Genomic DNA, 24,504 nt, shown 5'->3' on the forward strand with positions numbered 1-24,504 from the left:
GGAAGTGGGACTAGATGGCCTTTAAGCTTCATTTTGGAGTTTACTCCCCAAGAACGTTCTTGGGCGGTAAACTCCCGAATCACATATATTTGACAAGTAATCTATGTTATTAAGCATAAAACAAGAATTATAACACAATTAGGGAAGTGTACTCACGATTTGGGATGAAAACCCGAAGATCCGTGAGAGAGATAATGGCTTTTCTCTAGTTGGAAATGTGAATAATGAATGAATTTAGTTCAGAAATCTATTTATAGTCCTGAAATATTTTGGCAGAAAATATTTTTATTCCGGAATTGGACTCTAACATTATGAAGTTTTGAAATGCTCAAGTTTCACAAACCCATGAACATCCACTCTCCTGATATCTCCTTAAACGTAAACCCTAATGTACACAAACTTATTCGGAAAACTCTGAAATTCATTGAAACTGGACTAGCTTCTATTGAATAGTTAATGTTCGTACAAAATGGAAATTTCGGGTTGTCACAGGTGAAGATTAAGGCCTCCAGTTGTCAGCATGGGAGGTGGATTGAGGTGTCGGACTAGACTAGATTTCAAGAGTACTCTTCAAGATTTCAGAGGATGGGAGATCTTAGGGTTTAACTGGTAAGTGATCGCTAGCATTGGTAAGTACAAGTTGTCATCAATGAATTATTAGAAAGAAAGAAAGATTGGGAATCCTTCAATTCTCACGTGCCGTGAAGACTTAGTCAAATCTAAGTGGGGGAGAATAGGTCAAGTATTCAGGTGCAGAAATAGGTGTGAGACTAGGATGAGCTCACATCTCCGTCAGGGAGGAAGGCGGTCGAGTGGCCGTCTTGGTTGAGGATTGGGTGAGTTGGGAATTCAGAAAACGTTCCAACATTTGGTTCACGCTTTTCCTTGGCATCAGATAGCATGTTTTGGGAACCAGGTTAGAGCTTCAGTTAGGGCTCAAGTTCAGTTAAGTGTTAGGTCGAGTGCATGTTCGACCCAGTATGGAAAGTGTTGTAAGACTATGGGGGTAGCCATAGCATTCACTAACAGTCAAATAGTATGGAAGTGTTGTAAGACTATGGGGATATCTGTAGCTTTCACTAACAGTCAGTTAGTATGGGAAGCGTTGTAAGACGACGGGGGTTGCCGTAGCATTCACTAGCAGTCAGTTAGCATGGAAAGTGTTGTAAGAGTGCGGGGGTAGCCGTAGCATTAACTAGTGGTTAGATAGTGCTAGAATGTTGTAAGTCTGTGGGTGTAGCTGTAGCATTCATGAGGTTGGCAGATAGTGATAGAGTGTTGTAAGCTTGTGGGTGTAGCCGTAGCATTCACGACTTTGGTAGATAGCTTGAGCGCGTTGTTAGGACACGGAAGGAACAAGAGTACCCACCAGTTCGGGTGTAGCAGTGAGGGCATGGAAAATCCACAAATTGATTTATGACTTATGGATTTCCCCAGATTAATTAGATAGGGTTGAGCCAGTGATAAGATCGTAGGAACGCCATTGCAGTTATAAGATCAAGGAAGCAATGGATTGCTTAAGTTCATTTGTGATATAAGGCTACCATTGGTCATGTAGTAATCACTTTTATCCTTGGATTTGGTGATGTCAAGAATCAATGAATGGACCCGAACAATTAGATTAGAGGGTCGCTAGAGCCGTAGTGGCAAGATAACTAGAAGCAACGATACAAAGAGAAGGATTTCGTTTAGAAGTCATGCAAGGCGACTACGTGGGAGTCCTTTGGCTCTGCAACTGGGCTGAAACTCGGTGTTTCAGATGACTGACAAAAGAATTGAGACCAGGGAAGTCTCGGTAGATTTTGTAAAGCAGCCATGTGGTAGCATGTTATTTCAGGAAGTCAGCGTTTCAAGCAGTTTCACCGTTTGAGCAGTATTAGTACATGTGTTTTAGGTTGCAAATACGGGCAGAATAACAAATTGCATGCGTTATGCTAAGTCACTCACAGTGCGATTAAATAGTCTCAGAGTGGTCGATTTGATCCTATTGCATAGCTCTCGTCGGTGTCTAACCATTGTAGGGATGGATCTTCTACTCGAAGGATTATTTGAGCTTTCTGTCAAGAATAAGTGCTCTATAGTGGACTAGGGTCAATGATTTCTAATGGTAGCATCAGAATAATCAAGGCAGAAAGTGTGCATATGTTCGGTCACTCAAGGAAGATTAAGCTTGGTAAAGCTCAGCATGCGTGGTCTGCCAGGGAATCAGACCATCTCGAGACTATAGATTTCAGACAGAGTAGATGTGATCTTATGGAGAGGAATTCGTTCACCTGCAGATTTTAGGGCGTTGCGAAGATTGGTCACGGCTACCTTGGGAAGGCTAAGGTGTGCCAAGGATGGTGACCATGTTACTAGAGTGGTTGGGCATGTAAGGAACGGTAAGAAATGATTTTCGAGGATGAAATCTAATTTAAGTGGGTGAGACTTGTAACACCCCGTTTATTAAGTAAATAAATTAATTAATTAATGAATGTATAGTAGCCCTAAAATCAATAATTATATAGCACGGTGTTGGTCTCGAGGAGCTAATTGTCAAAATTTTAGAAGTCAGGAGGTAAAAGTGTAAGTTTCAGTTTGATTTCCTAAAGATTTTTAGAAGACAGGGGGTGCTTGGTATCATTTGGACCTAACATGAAAGGATTTATGTAAGCAGGGGCTAAAGAGTAAATTCTGGACCTAATTGAAAACGATTTGTAGAGGGAGGGGTTGTTTGGTAAAATTCGGACTTAATTTGTAAATGATTTCAGGAGGCAGGGTTTAAATGGTAAATTATAGACTTCTTTTGGAGAGATTTTATGGAGGAGGGACTAGAAGCATCATTATGGCAAAGATGTGATATGGGACGAGATATATAACCGTTACACACTTAATCCAAACCCTAACCCTAGAGTCGGATATCAGCCGCCAACCCCCCACCCTTATGCCTCCCCATCGGTGTTGCCGCTATGTTGTTTCCGATCAGCACTTGACGATAATACCTCTGGACTTCCGCTCTTCTCCTCCTTCTTCTTCTTCAGTCGCTGCCATGAGAGGTCTCATCCACCACCGCTACTTCGCAATCGTAGCACCGCCACCACTGCCGATGCGTCATTGTCGCCACTACCCGTTTCCGTTGACGACAAGCTGCCGCAGAATACTATGTGTTGTTTCCATCGTTCGTTGAACACCACCAGGTGGGTGGCTGCTTCCGGATCTCAAGCGATGCGTATGTGTGGTTGTTACCTTGTTGTCACCGTGAATGCTCCCATGCCGCCGTCAACGCCGCCGTGAGCCACCAGGTGGGTGGCTTGGCCCTTTAAAAAAATCAAAATCGTGTGTGTGTGATTGTAGATGGTGTTTGATGGCCTGAAAAAAGAAAAGATACCCACCATGGTCGCCAGTTATGATGGTTGTCGCCATGCGCCACCGCCGGCCACCACAAGGTGGGTGTGTGTGTATTTTATTTGGATGTGTTATTTTTGGGTGAAAGCATTGTAAAATGTAATTAGAGATTAGTATAATAAAGAAAACTCATAACCACCACCGTGAGGTGGTGGCTGCCGCCACCAGCAGCCATGTTGGATGGCGGTGTGACTTGTTTGTGTTTGATTCGTTTAGGATGCTTGGACAAAATGGGCTCGGACCATAACCACCATAGTGAGGTGTTGGCCGCCGCTGTGAGCTATCGTTGATCACCACTACCCGAGGTGGTAGTAGGTGGTACCCGACTTATGAAACCCTAGTGGGCCTAATGAAACCCTATTGATCTAACGACTTATTTTTGGGCTAGCACCCAGATATGCTAGGCAGTATGTGATTATGTGTATATGTTATGTTATTATGTGGTAGTGGTAGGGGTGAAATAGTCCCCGGTTATCGGCTGAAAGAGACCAAAGGGGTAGGCCAACACCCAAATATGCTAGGAGGTTACCGGTTGAAAGAGACCGAAGGGGTAGGTTGGGCACCCAGATATGCCCAACAATATGTTATTTTTATGGTATGTTATATGATGGGGGAACTCACCAAGCTTCGTGTTTACGGTTTTTAGTTTTTGTTTCAGGTACTTCGTTTTCAAAGGAAAGGAGACGGATCGATCGCAGTGCATCACACTATGTTTTCCGCACATGAGATCTTTGGGACTGCATTATGATATTGTTTTATGATAACATGGTTTGATTATTGACACTTTGGTTTTGACATGGGATGTTTTGTGTATGTTTTTTTACTGTTGGTTTTATGAATTATTAAACTAAAAATGAAATTTTTGGTCTTGAATTTTGGGATGTTACACATGTGCTGCGGCTGACCCGGGGGGGGGGGGGGAGAGAAGAAAGCTGATGATGACCAGGATAAGGTCTAGGCCATTTAGGTGATTAGGGTAGTATAATATTTTGACGCATGAATTTTGTAAGGTTGTAGGCCTTTTTGTTTTTTTTTAATATAATGGTTGATTTTCTTTTCGTCTTTCTTCGTTTCCTGCATAATACAATACCAAGGTCTTTGCACGGTTAAGATCTCACAACTCATACGCTTTCAAGATTTCCGTGGAGATATCAGAATAGCGAATTACTCCGAAGTGATGAGAATTTATATGTCAGTGATTGGTTTAGGATCCTACAATGTTTAGGATCCTCGATTTTAAAACTTCAAAGTTAAGGAAAGATGGAACCTGGTTTTATTTCAGTTTCTTTTTAAGCTTAATGAGTCTTTGAATTTTGGAATTTGCTGAGAATAAATTCCAAATTAAGAGAGAACTTTGGTTCAATGTTGGGAATGAGGTCTCTTACTAACGAGGGTCGATGAGGATCCTTAAAGGCGAGGATCCTTATTGTCAGAGATCTTACAAAATAAAGATCTTGGATCTTGTATGGGAAATTTCTCTTTAGGATAATCCAGTTTGGATTATAGACTTAGAAAAAATAGATAACACGCCAATGTTATATTTTAGGGAGGATCCCTACTTGAGATATAATTCATTGGGTAGGTAACATGAAAATGTTACAATCTAACCAGATTTTTTGGGGAACATTCCCAATATGTGACAACATGAATCTGGTATAGGTCTTGTGTAATTTCTGGGGCAAAATCCCAATCTTTGATAACATGAAAATGTTATAAGCCTTAAGTAGTTACTGGGTTAAAATCCCGATCACGTGAAAATGTTATAAGCCTTAAGTAATCATTGGGTAGGATCCCGATTTTCTGGATAACATGAAAATGTTATAAACCATAAGGATCTCAACTTGTATTCAATGATAAGAGGGTTGCCAAGCCACTGAATCGTGAAATGATCCCCTTATCCATATCCCACAGTTGGATAACATGTGTCCAAGCGAGGTGTATAAACCTTAGTTCGTGTGAAAGAGGTAATTAACTCATTAAACCTTTGAGGGGATTAAGTACCCTTTGGCGTAGGAGAAATGATCAGTCTCTAGTTTGTGCACATGACAGTTTAGGGGATATATTGTTAAATATAATGGGGTTTACCAAGTATTGAGATCTTTGTGTGTCAAGATCCTTGTGCTTCGGGGTGTTCAAACTTGAGGATCCAGTCTTTTCAGGATTTCTGATTGTGACAATCCTGGTGTTTCAGGATCTCCACTCTTGAGGATCCTTAATTGTATGTCATTCTACATAGCAAGCATTAGCTAAGGGTGGGCATTAGTCTAGCTAACGCCCTTCCAATGCTTAAGTTAGTAATGTGTTCGAGAAATCAATAATAATAAAAGTTTTAAGGTAAAGGACATGTGTACCTCGGTTTTGTTGTGGATTATTTGATCCTACTTACATGTAGTGTGCTTTAAGGTGTATGGCATTCCATGATCTTGGCAGAACGTCTCATTCGAGTGTTGCTAGCCAATATGCTCCTTTTCCTGCTTCAGCATTTACAAGATATGGTCCTTCCCATTTGGGAGCTAATTTTCCTACACTAGGATCCTTGGTGTTTTGGAATGTTTTCCTTAATATCAAGTCTCACATTTGAAACCTTATGACCCTTATATTCCTATTGTAAGCCTTGGTGATTTTTTGTTGGTGAATAGCAATGCGTATTTTCGCAAGATCCCTAACCTCGTCAAAAGTGTCAAGATCCTATGCTAGGATCCTGTCATTATTCTCTTGGTCTTGCAACAAGTATCTTGCCGTTGGGATCACTACTTTAATAGGGATTACTGCTTCTGTCCCAAACACCAAGGAATAGGGGTTTTGACATGTGGCCACTTTAGAAGTGGTTCTATCTGCCCATAAAACGAAAGGGAGTTCTTATGCCCATCTTCCCTTCTTTTTGTCTAGCATTGTCTTCAAATTGTTAACTATGATTTTATGGTTGGACTCCACTTGACCATTAGCTTGGGGAAGAACAGGAGTGAACATTATCATTTTGATCCCCCAGCTTTTGCAAAAGTCTCTTGTTCTTTTTCTAATAAATTGGGATCCATTGTCGTATATGATCTCAGCTGGGATCGCAAACCTGTTCAAGATATTACGTTTAAATTAACTACTTCTTTGTCTCTTACCTGGACGAAAACTTCAGCTTCGATCCATTTGGAGAAGTAATCAGTCATCACCAACATGAAGATTTTTCCTCCTGGGGCTACTGGCAATTTTCCTACAATATCCATCTCCCATTTCATGAATGGCCATGGGGAGATAATACGATGTAGAGGTTCTGCCGGTTGGTGCAGGATGTTGTTGTGTCTTTGGCAAGCACCACATTTTTGAGCATGTAGAAAGGAGTTTTTTTCATGGTTGGCTAGTAGTATCTTGTTCTTAGTATTTTGGAGTATAAGGATATGCCCCCGGTGTGATTGCCACAATCTCTTTCATGTATATCCTTTAAGACTTTTGTAGCTTCACGATCTTCCAAGCATCTTAGGTATGGACCTACCATAGATTTTTTGTAAACTTTACCTAGGATTAACATGAATCTTGAGACTTTCTTCCTAAATGCTCTTTCACTTTTTTCTCATGTCGGGATTGTGCCATTTTGGAGATATTCCATAATCGGTTGGGTCCATGATCACAGACTTATTTGAGGATCCTGTTCGTCGGGATCTCTTTGAGGAAGGATCCTAGGGTCAGAATCTTCAATTGCTGCTATGTTCGTCAGACTCTTGGGATCTTCTGACTTGTCGGAGAGGGTTTCTATGGTTGGGGTTATTATGTGAGTTATAGGAATCTTCGTCTCTGGTGGGATCCTAAGGGAGGATCCTAAATTAACTAGTGCATCTACTTTTGTGTTTTCCTCTCTAGGAACTTGGGTTAGGCTAAAGTTTTCAAAATCAGAAGCTAATTTTTTGAGGATCTCTAGGTATAATGCTAATTTTTTACCTTTCACTTCATAAGATCCATTGTAGTGATTGGTTAGTAATAAAGAGTCAACAAATACCTAAAGATCCTTGATTTGAAGATCCTTAGCCAGTTGTAGTCCCATGATGAGTGCTTCATATTCTGCTTTGTTGTTGGTAGTGTTGAATTCACAGCTAACTGACTGGGGTATGATGTCCCCCTTGTGGTGACTTTAGTATGATCCCAAGGCCCGTTCCTTTCTAATTTGAATCTCCATCTATGAACAACGTCTATCTTCCCAGGTCTTCATCTTCTAGGAGTTGGTGGGCTTCCATGTCTACTTCATTTTGTAGATCATCACTAAAGTCAGCCACAAATTCTGCTAATGCTTGTGATTTTATGGCGGATCTTGGTTCGTATCTGATGTCAATAGTGCTTAATTTCACCGACCATTTTGCCATCCTTCCTGACATTTCTGGTTTTCTCATGACATTCTTTATAGGATAGTTAGTTTTTACATGTATAGTTTGTGTTTCAAAGTAGTATCTTAATTTCGTAGAAGAAGTTAATACGACAAGAATTAATTTTTCGAGATGAGAGTACCTGGTTTCAGGATCCAGGAGACTTTTACTTACATAGTAGATATGATGTTGTTCCTCGTTAAGATCCTTGACCATAACGACACTTACCGCGTTTTAGGATACTGAGTGGTAGAGGATAAGTGGTTCTCCATCTATAGGTTTCACTAGTTGTGTAGCAGAGCTTAGATATTTTTTGATTCCCTGGAAGGCTTTCTCGTGTTCCTCCTTCCACTCAAATTTCTTGTTCTTTTTCAAGATATCGTAAAAGGGCTTGCACCTTTCTGAGGATCTTGAAAAGAATCTATTAAGTGCTACTACTCTTCTGGTTAGCCTCTACATGTCCTTTGTTGAAGATGGGGATATTAGTTCCATGATTCCTTTTATTTGTTCTGGGCTTGCTTCTATCCCTCTTTTGGTTACCATGTATCCAACGAATTTGCCTGACTTCATTCCAAAGTGACATTTGAGTGGATTCAGCTTCATATTGTATTCATCCAGGATGTCAAACGCTTCCTTGAGCTCTCTAAGGTGATCTGCGACTTTCATCGAATTCAATAACATGTCGTCAATAAAAACTTCCATGGTTTCCCCCATTTTGTCTTTGAACATCCGATTCACCAATCTTTGATATGTCGCACCTACATTTTTAAGACCAAAAGGCATTGCAGTGTAACAATATATACATGTTGGTGTTATAAACGCAGTATCTTCTTGGTCTGATGATTCCATTTGGATTTGTTGGAATCCTGTTGAAGCATCCATGAAGGTCAGCAGTTCATTGCCAATCGTCACGTTTATTATAGAGTCAATATGTGGTAGAGGGAAAGGATCCTTAGGGCAAGCCTTGTTGAGATCCATGTACACACACTCTCCATTTGCCGTTTTTCTTTTGTACGACAATCATGTTAGCAAATCATCTTGGGAACTTCACTTCCTTGATCATTCCTATTTCCAGGAGCTTCTCTACTTCCTCTTGGATGATTTGATTCCTTTCGGGTGCAAATTTCTTTCTTTTTTGGTGTATTGGTCTGAAAGAAGGGTCAATATTAAACTTATGAGTAATAATACTCTTGTCTATACCTGTCATATCTTCGTGTTTCCATGCGAATGTCTTGCTTCTGGTTCTTATGAGTAATAATACCCTTCTATGTATATTGGTAGATTTATTTCTCCAACTATGTGTTTGGTTTCCCCGCTAAATGCTATGAGGATTAAGGATCTTCTTTTCAGCGCGTCTAGGAGTACGATATTGACAGGTAAAATGTGTTTTTCAAAGTAGTGTCTTAATTTGGTAGAAGCAGTTACTAAGGCAAGAATTAATTTTTCGAGATGAGAGTACATGGTTTCAGGATCCAAGAGAGTTTTACTTACATAGTAGATATGATGTTGTTCCTCGTTAAGATCCTTGACCATAACGACACTTACCGTGTTTGAGGATACAGAGAGGTAGAGGATAAGTTGTTCTCCATTTATAGGTTTCACTAGTAGTGTAGCAGAACTTAGATATTTTTGATTTCCTAGAAGGCTTTCTCGTGTTCCTCTTTCCACTCAAATTTCTTGTTCTTTTTCAAGATATCGTAAAAGGTCTTGCACCTTTCTGAGGATCTTGAAAAGAATCTGTTAAGTGCTACCACTCTTCCGGTTAGCCTCTACATGTCCTTTGTTGAAGATGGGGATCTTAGTTCCAGGATTCCTTTTATTTGTTTTGGGCTTGCTTCTATCCCACTTTAGGTTACCATGTATCCAACGAACTTGCCTGGCTTCATTCCAAAGTGACATTTGAGTGGGTTCAGCTTCATATTGTATTCGTCCAGGATGTCAAACACTTCCTTGAGGTCTCTAAGGTGATCTTCGGCTTTCATCGACTTCAATACCATGTCGTCAATAAAAACTTCCATGGTGTCCCCCGGTTTGTCTTTGAACATCTTATTCACAAATCTTTGATATGTCGCACCTGTATTTTTAAGACCAAAAGGCATTGCGGTGTAACAATATATACGTGTTGGTGTTATAAACGCAGTATCTTCTTGGTCTGATGGTTCCATTTTGATTTGTTGGAATCCTGTTGAAGCATCCATGAAGGTCAGCAGTTCATGGCCAGTCGTCGCATTTATCATAGAGTCAATATGTGGTAGAGGGAAAGGATCCTTAGGGCAAGCCTTGTTGAGATCCGTGTAATCTACACACACTCTCCATTTGCCTTTTTCTTTTGTACGACAATCACGTTAGCAAACCATCTTGGGAACTTCACTTCCTTGATCATTCCTGTTTTCAGGAGCTTCTCTACTTCCTCTTGGATGATTTGAATCCTTTCGGGTGCAAATTTCCTTCTTTTTTGGTGTATTGGTCTGAAAGAAGGGTCAATATTAAGTTTATGAGTAATAATATTGTTGTCTATACCTGTCATATCTTCATGTTTCCATGCGAATGTCTTGCTTCTGGTTCTTAAGAAATTCAGTAGATCCTGCTCCATCTGCTCAGGCATTGAGGATCCTATGAGCACTTCTGCTTCAGGATCCTCGATGCCCACGGGCACTTCCTTTACGTCTTGTTTCTTTGTCTCTCGAACTTGTCGTGCCCCTGCCTTAATTGTTATGCTTGTTGGGGTTTGGTTGTAGATTTCATAGAGGTTTTGTAGCATTCTTTCGATTCTTGTTGGTCTCCCATGATGTTCATTGTCCTCCATGGAGTGGGCATCTTCACACACTGATGGCATGTTGATGGAACCGCTTACATCTCGTGGATCAATTGTCTACCTAGTATCACATTATAAGAAGACAGAGTGTCAATAACACAAAAATTTTGTATGGAGTTTACCCCTTCTATGTATATTGGTAGTTTTATTTCTCCAACTGTGTGCTTTCTTTCCCCGCTAAATCCTATGAGGATTGAGGATCGTCTGACTATCTCTGATTCTAAGATGTTCATTCTTTTCAGCGAATCTAGGAGTACGATATTGACCGAGGATCCTCCGTCAACGAGGATCCTTCTGACAAAATGGTTGGCCATGTACAATGTTATCACAAGTCTGTCATGATGAAGATCCTGAATTGCTTCCCTGTTAGTCTCGTCTGTAATTTTTTTTCACTACTAACCATGGTATTCTTTCGTGGTCTATCCTCCTTTTCTGTTTTGGAGAACTTGGCGTGTCTTTTAGCCTGAGTATAAGATGTACCACTTATGTTAGATCTGTTGGGTTTTGAGCATTCTAACACTCCTAAGTGTACATGCTACCCTAAATACCTTGGATCTATGTTTTCTTTATTATACATGCAAATTTGAACATCCAAGGTATTATCCAAATCTAAGCTATAAAACAATGAATATAACAAGATAGAATACATACCTCTTTGATGTAGAATGTCTTCATGAAGCTTGAGTGCCTAGTGCCCCAAGTGTGACACCTCAAATGGTTCACACAACACCAAATACACCTGGAATAACTTGAGAGAATTCTACACTTCATGAAAATCGGCTAGCCCTTCTATTACACTCTCAAGTGGCCGATTTTGGTCAAGAATAAGATGCATATATAGTTGGGGTTATACCATGTAAACCCTAATTGACATGGCCTTTCATTTCCATGATCCATGGGTACAAAACACCATGGAGCATCATATGGGTTTTAGCCCAACTAGATAATCCATGGAGCATTAGCCCACTATATAAGTATGGATGATTTGCACAATCAACCCATATATTTAATTAGTCTTCTTTTGATCACTTAATTAATCCTAGATTAATTCTTGATCAATACTAATTAAATAATCTTATTATTCTTATTATTAATATACTAGAACTTATAATATATTAATAACCATAAGTGTCTTATTTCTCTCATTATAGTCTATCCAAGTGCATGATGCCATGCAACCCAAATGGACCATGCTGGGTCGGGTCAAGTCTTACCAATTATAGTTATGGACTTAGACATTAATCCAACAGTTTCCCACTTGGATAAGTCTAAAACTATTATTGCGTATGACTTCAAGAACCGACCGACAATCGTAGCTCTCAAAAGCTTCTGTCGAACTCTGACCTTGTAGATAAACTCTGACCTTTGTCAATGACCTGTCCATTAGATAAGGGATCATATATTCCTCCATTCTAGATATCATATGGACTGAGACATGGATTATAATCATTCTCTCTGTCCATTTGTTGTTTCTCGATTTCCGATTTATGACGACTGACTAATTGAACAAATCAAATCAGTCCTGGCCCGGCCGAGCACTTCCATTTGTCATCATCAAATCATCGAGGGGCCCACATATATCGCTATTATCCCGAAGGTAAAAGGAATGGATAAACTTCAACTCATTGGCTTGTTCTACTACTTGTTGAATCATACACAAAGGCATGTTTTATTACACCGAGTTACCTAATGCGTTTTCGTGCAATCAATGCACAACCAACTCATAGTAACAACTCATATCTCTAGGTTTGAAGAATATAAGATATTATCGTCTCATGATCACTCGTGATAAAATCCATGAAATGATTCCAATGAGCGCGGGTTGAATCCAATACTCAGAACTTATGAGCACTCATGAGCATTGTAGCCCTTTGTCCTACACCTCAGACCTCTACAAGCCAACCCATGACAGTCTTAATTCATACCTACTTCCAACATATGACCGACTGTGGATGGTTTGAATAACTTAGTCATTCCGAAATAATAACCTAGTTTATTCTGAAAGTCAAAATATGCAAAATGAAACACAAGAATAATTGAATCCAATATGGTATCAAAACCTATGAACATAAATAAAACATCTTTTATTTATCACCATATGATTACACATTATTCATTATATACTGTTTCAGCTATCAACTTTATTCTTGAATTTAAAACAATAGTTGTCCCATGCTCCAAGCATGTACACTATGTTTTCTAAACACTAGTCATGCCACACACCAAGTATGCATACTATGTTTGTCTATGATCTTTACTTTGTGAAATAGATCAATTGAACATAACTTCAATGATTCTCTTTTCACACTCCCAAATCCTTACTACAAATGCAAGAATTCCAAACTCATGCCATTTACTGAAATCTGTTAGATTCTAAACTTATATGCATTGATCCTCTTGTAATGATTATGCACAAAGTCATAAAGACTTGACAACAACCATTATAGAGCATTCCAAAGGAGATCGGCTCCTTGGAAAGATCCTTCTTGCATTAAGTTTCCTAATCTTACACAGATTAAATAATTTCTAACTTTGAAACATTTCCAGATTCCATTTTGACTATACTTCTGAACAAGAGTTGCCTCCTTACAAATTATGTCAATATGGTTCTTCCAGAATTATCACTATACTTCCAACTGTCCTTGAGCAACCAATCTTTGGTAAACCTTAGATTGTCCTCGACAATTGTTTAATCCTTTTAGTCATATCCAGTTCTAAACCGTTTCCCTTCTTAATGCCCCAGGCATTTGGAAAATTTTAGAAAGAATGAATATAGCACATATAATCAATCCTATATCTGAAGCATATGGGACATAATTCATGATGTCTCACATAAAGACTAAACCAGACTTTTGCTATAACATTTCCATTTCTATTTGCCAAGTTCTCATAATTTAGATTATGAAAAGGGATGTCGTAATCATAATCGAATTTTAGAACGCAAATAATGGACCCATATACAGAATTTCCTTATGTTGAGCCACTCCAACATGAAATTCATATATATATCCTTGACTAAATGATTAAAGCCTCATGATCTAAGCTTATAGATTTGAGATGAAGTATAATTTCCTCTCCCTTAATTATAGCAAAACAACCTTTCCCAATTGAAACTTTTGTTTTCTATAATTAACATTGCTAACTTGCAACCTTTATCATAATTATCATGCTCCCACTAACATGATGATTATTAGCATAACACTTATGCTCCCACTAGCTTCGACATGTACTCAGAAATCAGCTGACTTTCTTACCAAAGTTCAGATTTCTGATACTAGATTGTTTTTATAAAACTTTATCAAAATCATACACCTTCCCTTAGATAGCACACTTGTGTGTCTAAACAATTATGAAGAGGGGTGCCATAATCATAATTGTTAGACCTTTTTGCGACTTCTCACAAGTCCAGGTTAGTGTGCCGGTAAACCACACATGCTCCACTAACGACTTTGAGAATGCAAATATCACAATTACTATCTAGCTAAAATCTACTTAGTGAATGTGTTTCCTCACCATCATTTTCATGAATCAGAGAGAAACCTTATGACACTTAGATTTTTATGGTGTATGAGTTCCTACCCATATGAATTTGTCAAAACCATAATCACAAGACAAGGGTAATGACAAATCCAATCTCATATGGACTGAACTCAATCTTAATTTCTTTTGATCACTTAATTAATCCTAGATTAATTCTTGATCAATACTAATTAAATAATCTTATTATTCTTATTATTAATATACTAGAACTTATAATATATTAATAACCATAAGTGTCTTATTTCTCTCATTATAGTCTATCCAAGTGCTTGATGCCATGCAACCCAAATAGACCATGCTGGGTCGTGTCAAGTCTTACCAATTATAGTTATGGACTTAGACATTAATCCAACAAGATCTGCCTAAGATAACGTTAATTATCTTAGCGTCATAGGATGGAGATCCTGGTTTCTCCGGGATCCTATGATCATCCTGGCTGTTTTCCTTGGATTTTACTATTTTCTCCCGAGGATCTCTTTGAGGAGTCCTTTGCTAAGGAGGTAGCTGATTTCTTTTCGTAGAGCTATGCAGTCCTCCGTAATGTGGCCAAAGTCTTCATGGTAAGCACACCATTTAGACTTGCCTTTCGAAGCAGTGGACTTCTTATCTCTCTTTGGCTATCTTACTTTGTCTCCAAGATCCTGCATAGCATGAATTACACCTGAAACATCCACAGAAAAACAATAGTCGGTGATTTTAGGAAGCTCTTCTTCTTCTCCTCCATATTCAAGGGCATTAACCCTGTGATGATCCGATTTGGAATAGGGTTTCGATTTGTAGGATCTTTGAGTCGAAGATTTGGCCTTCCTGTTGGGGTTCTCATACTGATCTGAAGGGTTGCTTTTCTTCTGGGTCTCTCTATCCTCTTCGAGCCTTATGAACCTCAATGCCCGGCACCTGACTTCATCCAATCTTTTTCATGGGGTCATCACAAGGTCTTCGTATAAGGGTGAATCCTTTCTTAATCCCATTTTAAAAGCTTCCACAACAGTTACCATGTCAATGTTGGGGATGCTCATAGCTTCCCTGCCAAACTTGTTAAAAAAGTCCATAAGTTTTTCCTTAGGATCCTAAACCATTCGATAAAGATCACTAGTGATCTTCTCGAAGGTTCTGCTGCAAGAAAATTGGTTATTAAAGATATTGACTAAGTGTGAAAATGAAGTAATAGAGTATGGGGGAACGTTTAGTAGCCATTTGAGGGTCGATCCTGTAAGATTGGAACCAAAGCCTTTGCATAGGAAAGCTTCCTTCAAGTTTCCTAGGATGGGAATGATCTCCATCATTTCTCTGTATTGGGCTATATGCTCTTTGGGATCTGTAGTCCCATCGTATAGCTTCATGCTGGGAGTTTGGAAGCGCTTAGGAACTTCGGTATAGGCTATCGCAGGAGCAAATATCAAGATCCGTGGCTTGTAGGGGATGCTTCTGGTATTGGTTGGACCACTCTGGGTACACTGGAGATCATTTGTCTTCATTGTTGAAGTTCCCTATCCATGTCCGGGTTTATTCCTGCATCAACATTAGTGTAGTTAGTATTAATAGTATTGTTGTTTAAGAAGTTACTAGAGTCAAGGTTTCTAGGAGTGTTGAAAGGCTCATTGACATCATTGATCATGGACACTCGGTTGTCCATAGTTGCCCCCCAGGGTGACACCACAGTGGTAGGAATTGTATCCTTCTGGCGATTTTCTGAGGATCCTGCATTACTAAAGTCCATGATCCTTGGTTGCACAACTATAGGTGTAGTTTCTTGGGATTTTTGAAATTCCGCCCTCATCCTCTCCACTTCTTTGAGTAGTGTTCTATTCTCCTCCTGATGTTGGGTCACATGTTGCATCATTTTTCTCATCATAGCGAAAATTTCTGTAGTAGTGACTGAGGCAGTCAGATCCTGGAGCCCAGAGGATCCCGAACTTCCAGGATTAGCGATTGTGGGGGTACTTTTCTTGGAAGTGTCGGGCATTTTCCTCTGAATGGAGGGTCTACTCGGAGGAGGTGGTAGGTTTTTGGTTGGAATGGAAGGATCAGAGGACGAAGAGATGATCGATTGTGTAGACAGGATTTTTTTCAAGGATTTTGAACACCACAACCCCACGGTGGGCGCCAAATTGTTTTGGTCAAAAATTACACAAGTACTAATCAACCAAACTGAATGAGAGGCTGTGATGCTCAGATTGTGTAAAAGAAAGTGGTAAAAGAAAAAGACACAATTGGTTACAAGGAAAGCCCTTGACCTTTACGAGGATCTCATGCATAAAACCTTGGCAGGTGATAATGATCACCCGCCTTGATGATTTTATTGATATGAAAATGAAGATTATAGTGAGTTCTTGGTAAGAATAAGTAGAGAATTTCGTACAGTAAGATTAAGCTAAAGAACAGTGTGTTGTGTGCATATTACAAGTGTCAATTTATAGTCTAATTTAGCCAACAAGATGTTCCATATTCCCGGGATCCTCTATGACCAGCTTCACTGTCACACCCCCAAACCAGAACGGCGGAAACGTTCGGGGGCGGATGACTTCATGTGGTAGCATAACAAATGAATACATAGTAAAGAAAGCAATACAACCATCATATATATAATTGAAAGTTTACATTGTTAAAAAGTACATGTTCAAAACCAATTACAATATGATGCCAAAATATGAATTTAAACTGCCGACGCAACGTCCCTTCTTCAAAAGCTGTTTTGATACCTGTAATTACTGAATCCCTGGGACATACAAGTAGTTTTGAAAGAGTAGATCAACATTTAAGTTGGTGAGTTTCATAAGTATTAAATGACAATGTTTGTATGAAATGAAATGTTTTGTTTTTGTTTGTTTGTTTCTAGAAAATCCCATATTTTCTACTAGCATAAATGTAGCCTTCTATCAAGACAAATGTTTGCTTCTAGAAAATGTATGTACGTGTAAAATATCCAATATGTTTGAAAAACCTCGTAAATCAATGTATTTTTAATACCCCATGTGAGTTTTATAACCATAGTATTGACTCGGATTACCTATACACAACGTTCTTCAGGCGTTGGAATGTTATGACGTTTGCCACCCCAAACGGTGGATTGTAGCTAACAGTCAGGGCGCGGGTTGTCAAGCCCGTATAGATCTATAAACAAACACCATGCTCCCCCTCCAAGGGATTCTGGTATATAATACAGGACTTGAAATGTGTACTCGAATGTACGTGAAGTTAATGTCTCACAAATCTTAGTATAAAAACAGATTTACGTGTTAAAATGTTCGTTTGTTCTTGTATATGAAAGTGACTTCTTGAAAATTGTGTTTCTACTATGTAAAAGTTAGTAATATTCTCGTAAAACTATACCTATTATAGCTTTCTAAAAGTGTGTCTCGTTTGTTTAGAAATACCTAGAAAATGAATCACTTGTTATGAAAGTATAGATTTTTATAGTGTCTAAGATAGACACATATACATGTAATTTAAGCAAAATGTTTAATTTATACATATATGACAACATTTTACATTTCAAAAGATATAATGTTATCATAATATATTTTATATACGAAAGTTCCCTATAAAGTTTATAAATCACATATGATTCGGTTGAATAAAAGTGTATAATAAATCTTTATATAACACACGATAATAATCGTGTGTTTTACTTGTATCCCCCCCCCCCTTGAAAGCATATAAAAGCATTTAGAATATTTAAAAAGGGTTAATTAAGGGGTATGAACTCACTTGAAAGATCGAAGAAAGGTAAGATGAAAACCGGGCAGATATTCTTCTTGGGAAAACGGATTTTCTAGGGATTCTCGGGAATCTCGGGAGCACAAACGACCTTGGGGACTTGAGCAAAGTGACCGGGGCTTCGGGTTAGCACGGGCACGGAAAACGAGGCAACAACGCAAGAGAAATGAGAGAGAATGGCACTTTTCTTCGGAACCCTCGCATCCCTTTTATAGGGGGTGGGAACCACCTCGGTACGATGGGCGTACACGTGCGTCACGCATGACCGGATCCTCGACTGCCTCGGAGTTCGGATGGGACGGGCCGCTAGCTTCGCATAGGGCGAGACATGGACGATCCGAAGCCTAGCCCTTGAGTACGCTGGGCGTACGCCTGTACGTTGGGCGTAACCCGGATAGACTTGCTGACTCTTCCTTCGGATAATACCAAGGTTTAATAATAAAATTTATATTTTATTTATTTAATAAACTTCTAAAATTCATATCTTCTTCATACGAACTCCGTTTTCGACGTTCTTTATATCCACGCATAGGTGAGACTATGCTCTACAACTTTCGTTTAGATTTCGTCGGCAAATTTTGAAATTATTTTTATTATTTATTTTTAAAAGGACACGTTAAGGAAATTCCGTTAGAAATTCATAACTTCTTTATCTGACGTCCGTTTTTGCCAAACTTTTTACCGCTGAAATACCATTGTCGAGACCTTCGATTCTCGTTTTGGTCATTCCGGTCAAAAGTCGCTCGATCTCCGATTCGAGTTTTTAGCTGTCTGTTGCTAAGCCGAACTTGGAAAAATCATAACTTCAATTTACGAAGTCGGATTTGGGCGTTCTTTTTACGTACGATCATGGTTTAATGACATCAAACATAGTAGGTAATTAAATAGAAACTTTTTGTACATTTTATTTTCGAAGTTAATTTCATTATTACAAAAGTGGTTACAATACTTGACTTTTTAGGTCATTACATAGAGTTGAAATATCGGGTTGTCACATCATCCCCCCGTTGGAGGGAATTTCGTCCCGAAATTTAAAATAGTAAAGATGCTAGTGAATATGAAAAAGATGAGGATACTTTTGTCTCATCTGGTCTTCGCGTTTCCATGTGAATTCAGGTCCTCGCTTGGCGTTCCAGCGAACCTTCACGATGGGTATGCGACTTTGTTTCATTTGTTTGACCTCTCGGTCCATGATTTCTACCGGTTCTTCCACAAAGTTGAGGCTCTTGTTGATCTCGATCTCATCGAGTGGAATAACAAGAGTCTCATTGGACAGACACTTTTTCAAGTTCGAGACATGGAAGGTTGGATGTATGTTACTAAGTTCACGCGGTAGATTAAGCTTGTAAGCCAGAGGGCCGAGTCTAGCAAGAATCTCAAAAGGCCCTACGTATCTTGGATTTAGTTTCCCACGCTTTCCAAAGCGTATTAAGCCCTTCCACGGTGAGACCTTCAATAAAACGTGGTCTCCTACCTGGAATTCCAAAGGTTTCCTCCTTTGGTCAGCGTAGCTTTTCTGTCGGTCTCTAGAGGCTTTCAACCGTTCACGAATTTGAACGATTTTCTCTGTCGTTTCCCGTATGATTTCCGGACCGGTGAGAGTGCTTTCAGGAACTCGTCCTCTAGCTAACTGGGTGTCGCCAACTTCAGTCCAGCATAGAGGGGATCTGCACTTTCGACCATAGTGGGCTTCAAACGGAGCAGCCTTTATGCTTGTATGATAACTATTGTTGTATGAAAACTCGACAAGGGGTAAATGGATGTCCCATGCCTTTCCAAAGTCAATCACACAGGCTCTCAGCATATCTTCCAAAGTTTGTATTGTTCTCTCACTTTGCCCGTCTGTTTGTGGGCGGTAGGCTGTACTCATGTCTAGCCTAGTCCCCAGGGAACTTTGTAGTGACTGCCAGAATCTTGAAGTGAATCTACTATCTCTATCGGAGATAATGGATATCGGAACACCATGCAATTGCACTATTTCCCTTAAATAAGTTCTTGTAAGCTTTTCCATCTTGTCAGTCTCCTTGATTGGTAGGAAATGCGCGGATTTGGTCAATCTGTCGACGATGACCCATATGGTATCGAGTCCACCCGTCGTCTTGGGCAACTTGGTTACGAAGTCCATAGTAATCCGTTCCCATTTCCATTCCGGTATCTCCGGCTGTTGCAGTAATCCTGACGGTTTCTGATACTCGACCTTAACCTTAGCGCAAGTAAGGCATTTACTCACGAAGGTAGCAATTTCTGCTTTCATGTTAGGCCACCAGTACAGTTTCTTAAGATCTAGATACATTTTATATGAACCTGGGTGAACGGAGTATCTCGTGTTGTATGCTTCAGTCATGACTACGTCTCTGAAACCACCATGTTTCGGTGTCCAGATTTGATCCATGAGATAATACGCTCCTCCACCCTTGATTTCTAGATTCTTTTCCATTCCTCTCAGGGATTCACCTGTCACATTTTCAGGTTGTAACGCTTCCAATTGAGCCTCCTTAATTTGTGTGGATAAGTGGGAATGGATAGTCATAGACAGAGATTTGACCCTCCACCCAGTGTTTTCTTTTCGGCTGAGGGCGTTAGCTACCACGTTGGCCTTTCCAGGATGATAACGAATTTCACATTCGTAGTCATTGAGTAACTCGACCCATCGTCGTTGTCGCATGTTGAGCTCCTTCTGGTCAAAAATGTGTTGAAGGCTCTTGTGATCGGTGAAAATAGTACTCTTTGTTCCGTACAAGTAGTGTCTCCAGATCTTCAGAGCAAATACCACTCCTCCTAACTCAAGATCGTGTGTTGTATAGTTCACTTCGTGTGTCTTAAGCTGTCGGGAGGCATAAGCAATAACCTTCCCTCTCTGCATAAGAACACAACTAAGTCCTTGGTTTGATGCATCACAATACACTACAAAATCTTTTATCCCTTCGGGAAGGGATAGTATCGGTGCGGTGCACAAGGCTTGCTTCAGTGTTTGGAATGCCTTCTCTTGTTTCGCTTCCCAGTCAAAGGCCACGCCTTTCTGAGTTAAGGTAGTAAGAGATTTCGCAATGCCAGAGAAGTTCTTTATGAATCTGCGATAGTAGCCAGCGAGACCTAGAAATTGACGAATCTATGTAGGTGTCTTTGGTGCCGACCAGTTCTCAATGGCCTTAATTTTGGAGGGGTCCACGTGTATCCCCTTCTCGCTAACAACGTGGTCCAAAAATTCGACTCTTCGAATCCAAAATTCTCATTTAGAGAACTTCGCGTAGAGCTTCTCCGATCGCAATGTTTCTAAGACTTTTCGTAGGTGCTGACTATGCTCTTCCTTACTTCGGGAGTAGATAAGTATATCATCGATGAAGACGATGATGAACTGATCTAAGTAAGGATGGCACACCCTATTCATTAGGTCCATAAATATTGCTGGTGCGTTGGTTAATCCGAATGGCATCACTACAAATCCGTAGTGTCTGTAACGAGTTCGGAAGGCTGTCTTGGGAATATCCCCCTCCAGTACTCGTAATTGGTGATATCCGGATCGTATATCTATCTTCGAGAAGTAGTTTACTCCTTGAAGTTGATCAAATAGGTCGTCAATACGGGGTAGAGGATAACGATTTTTGACAGTAAGTTTGTTCAGTTCTCTGTAGTCGATGCACATGCGGAACGATCCGTCTTTCTTCTTTACAAACAGGACCGGTGCTCCCCAAGGTGAGAAACTTGGTCTAATAAATCCTTTTTGAAGGAGTTCGTTAAGCTGACTGGAAAGTTCTTGCATCTCCGCTAGTGCTAGGCGATAAGGCGATTTCGCTACTGGGGTAGCCCCTGGAACTAAGTCGATTCTAAACTCGACTTGGCATTGTGGTGGTAATCCCGGTAGTTCTTGCGGAAAGATATCGGGAAAGTCGCGTACTTCAGGAATGCTCTTGATGTCTCTTAATTCCTGACTCGTATCAACGATTGCACAACAAATGCATGATAATTCTTTCGCAAACACTTTCGAGCTTGGATGCACGAAATGATGCGAAGGTTTGTACTTGATTTGTCGCCGTAAATCACTAATGTTTCGTCGTTAGGAAGACTAAGACGAACTGCTTTTTCAAAGCACGGGATGTTGGCACGAAAAATACATAACCAATCCATGCCGACTATGACGTCGAAACGTTTAATTTAGACCGGCATGAGGTTGATTGGGAAAGAATGATCATCTAAAGTTAACGTACAATCCATGTATATGTAGTTAGTGTTTTCTGTTTTTCCATTTGCCATCTCTACAGTGAATGATTTTTCTAACTTGCTAGGTTTATGTTTAAGTAAGTGAATAAAGTTTTGACTCACGAAGCTTCTCTCCGCTCCACTATCGAATAATATGCATGCATATGAATTATCGAGAAGGAATGTACCAGCAACTACAGTCGGATCAGCTACGGCTTCATGGTGGCCTATAGCCAAAACTCGTCCCACCTCGCCAGTATTTGCTGCCTTTGGGCAGTTTCTCTTGTAGTGGCCCACCTCGCCACAACCGTAGCAAGTTTGGCCTACACCCGTGTTGGGAACCTGAGTGATCGGCTTTGCGGGATCCTTGCAGAAACGGACAGTGTGTCCCTTTCTGTTGCAGTTGGAACACTGCATTTCCCGACAAGGTCCATGATGGTGATAAGTGCATTTGGTGCACTTTGGAAGGTTACCCCCATAAGGCTTTGTTGGGTAGGGATTTGTAGGAATGATAGTAGGTACAGTAGCAGCATTCACTGAAACCAGTTGTTGTTTCTTCGTGGATTCTTGGGAAGACACACCCTTCCCTTTATTCCATACTCTCTTCCTATTATTGTTGTTGTTGTTTCCTTTTTGTGGTTCTGGTGTAGCAACCGTTGAGTTCTGATGACCTCCGAAATCAACAAGAGATTGTGCCAGTTCCTTGGCACTTTCAAAAGTGTCAGGTTTTGAAGCTAACACGCTTGAACGAATTTGGGGCGATAGTCCCCAAATATATCTCTCTATTTTCTTGCTCTCAGGAGCAATCATATATGGGCAAAGGATTGCCAGATCGCAGAATCTGTTGGTATAAGTTGCTATGTCGGTACCAATCATTCCAAGAGTCCAGAGTTCATGCTCGAGTTTTTGAATCTCCCCTCGTGGACAGTGTTCTCTCATCAGCATGATTTTTAAGCTCTCCCAGCTTATTGAGTTTGCCACTATCAGGGTAAGTACCTTAACGTGGCCATTCCACCAAGTTAAAGCTCTATCAATAAGGGTGAAAGTTGCAAACTTGACTTTGCTGTGCTCGGGACAGGAGCAGATTTCAAAGATTGATTATGTCCTTTCGATCCACTGCCTCAGAGCCATCACACCACCAGTTCCATAAAACATCCGGGGTTTGGCATTAGTAAAGTCCTTATAGGTGCATTCTCGGGATTGCCCATGACTCTCGCCATGGTTGGATGGGTGTGTGCCAGTTCCCGAGCCAGTAGTACTCGAGTTATTGATTTGTGACATGGTAGTTGCTACAGCGGCGGTGACTGCTGCTTGGAACAGGATAGCATCAAATTGAGGAGGTGGAGGTGGTGGTGGTATAGGTGCTTCCCCACCATTGTTTCGCCTTGGGTTCCTACGCGGAGGCATCCTTCAACTATAGGTTGAAAAGATAAAGATAAGAATTCCATAGTATAGAAACTGTCTGTGTCTTATGAACTAGATTTCTATAGCCCAACGACAGATGATAGTACAAGTCCCAAAATAGAAGAATGAAAGTTATTTGTAAGACTGAAAATATGAAACAAGCATTTGGTTTTTTCATAACTTTTTAAGGATTGAATGAAATACTCCACGTAGTAATAATAGTGCCACTTATATTAATATAATAGTTGATACAATGATCACGAAAATTTGACCCCTATAAGGGTCTCCGATTACAAATTTTAAGAAATTTAAAAACTTTTAGCTGAGGTCCTAACTTATAACAAAATTTGAGATTTTGGCAAGCACTACTTGCGACGTAGGTTGCGCTTGGAGTTTGACTGCGCATCCGATTGCTTCGATTCCATTAGACGCCTATCAAAAGCGGCTTGTTGTTCCCTCAATTCGGCTAGGGCTGCAATCATCTGTGCTTGGAATGCCTCGGTTTGGAGTTGGGCATTGTCCTGAATTCTGTCCAGCCTACAGATGTCAGAAGTATGAACCTGTACTTCTACGTTGATATCCCTAATCCGGCTAGCTTGAACTTCGGATTGGTAGGACTGATTTGCCAGCTTGCCCACCATTACTGGTAGTGCCCGATCAGCTGAACCTCCGTCGCGGACATCGTAGAAGTCTCAGCACATGCCGTAGGGAAGGCGTAGGTTTTGTTGTTGGCTCCAATGGTGGAGGTGACTTCCCCAGACGGGAGTCGGTCCTTGAAAGTTCCTTACGAAGGCGGGAGGTTGTGAGGGTGGTGGATTGATCACTTCCGGCTCTGAGTCGGTACCGGAGTCATCATCCAATTCTATGGGTTCTTCTTCCTCTTCGGGATCCTCTTCGATCCATCCCCCGTTGCCTTGGTTGGGATAGTAGGGGTCGCCGGGGTGGTGAAATCCAGCCATTTGACTGTACGAGAATAGGGTTATAAGAATCGAATAATGTTTGGAACATGTAAGACTAAACAGGTATGTTAAGCTATCCTAAGTAATAAATACTCTTATAGTATTTAAATTCGTGTGTTTGATTCCCGTGATGTTTTGG

This window comes from Lactuca serriola, chromosome 1 (assembly GCF_051521515.1).
Source record: "Lactuca serriola cultivar US96UC23 chromosome 1, Lser_US96UC23_V15, whole genome shotgun sequence".
In the NCBI taxonomy this organism is placed as follows: domain Eukaryota; kingdom Viridiplantae; phylum Streptophyta; class Magnoliopsida; order Asterales; family Asteraceae; genus Lactuca; species Lactuca serriola.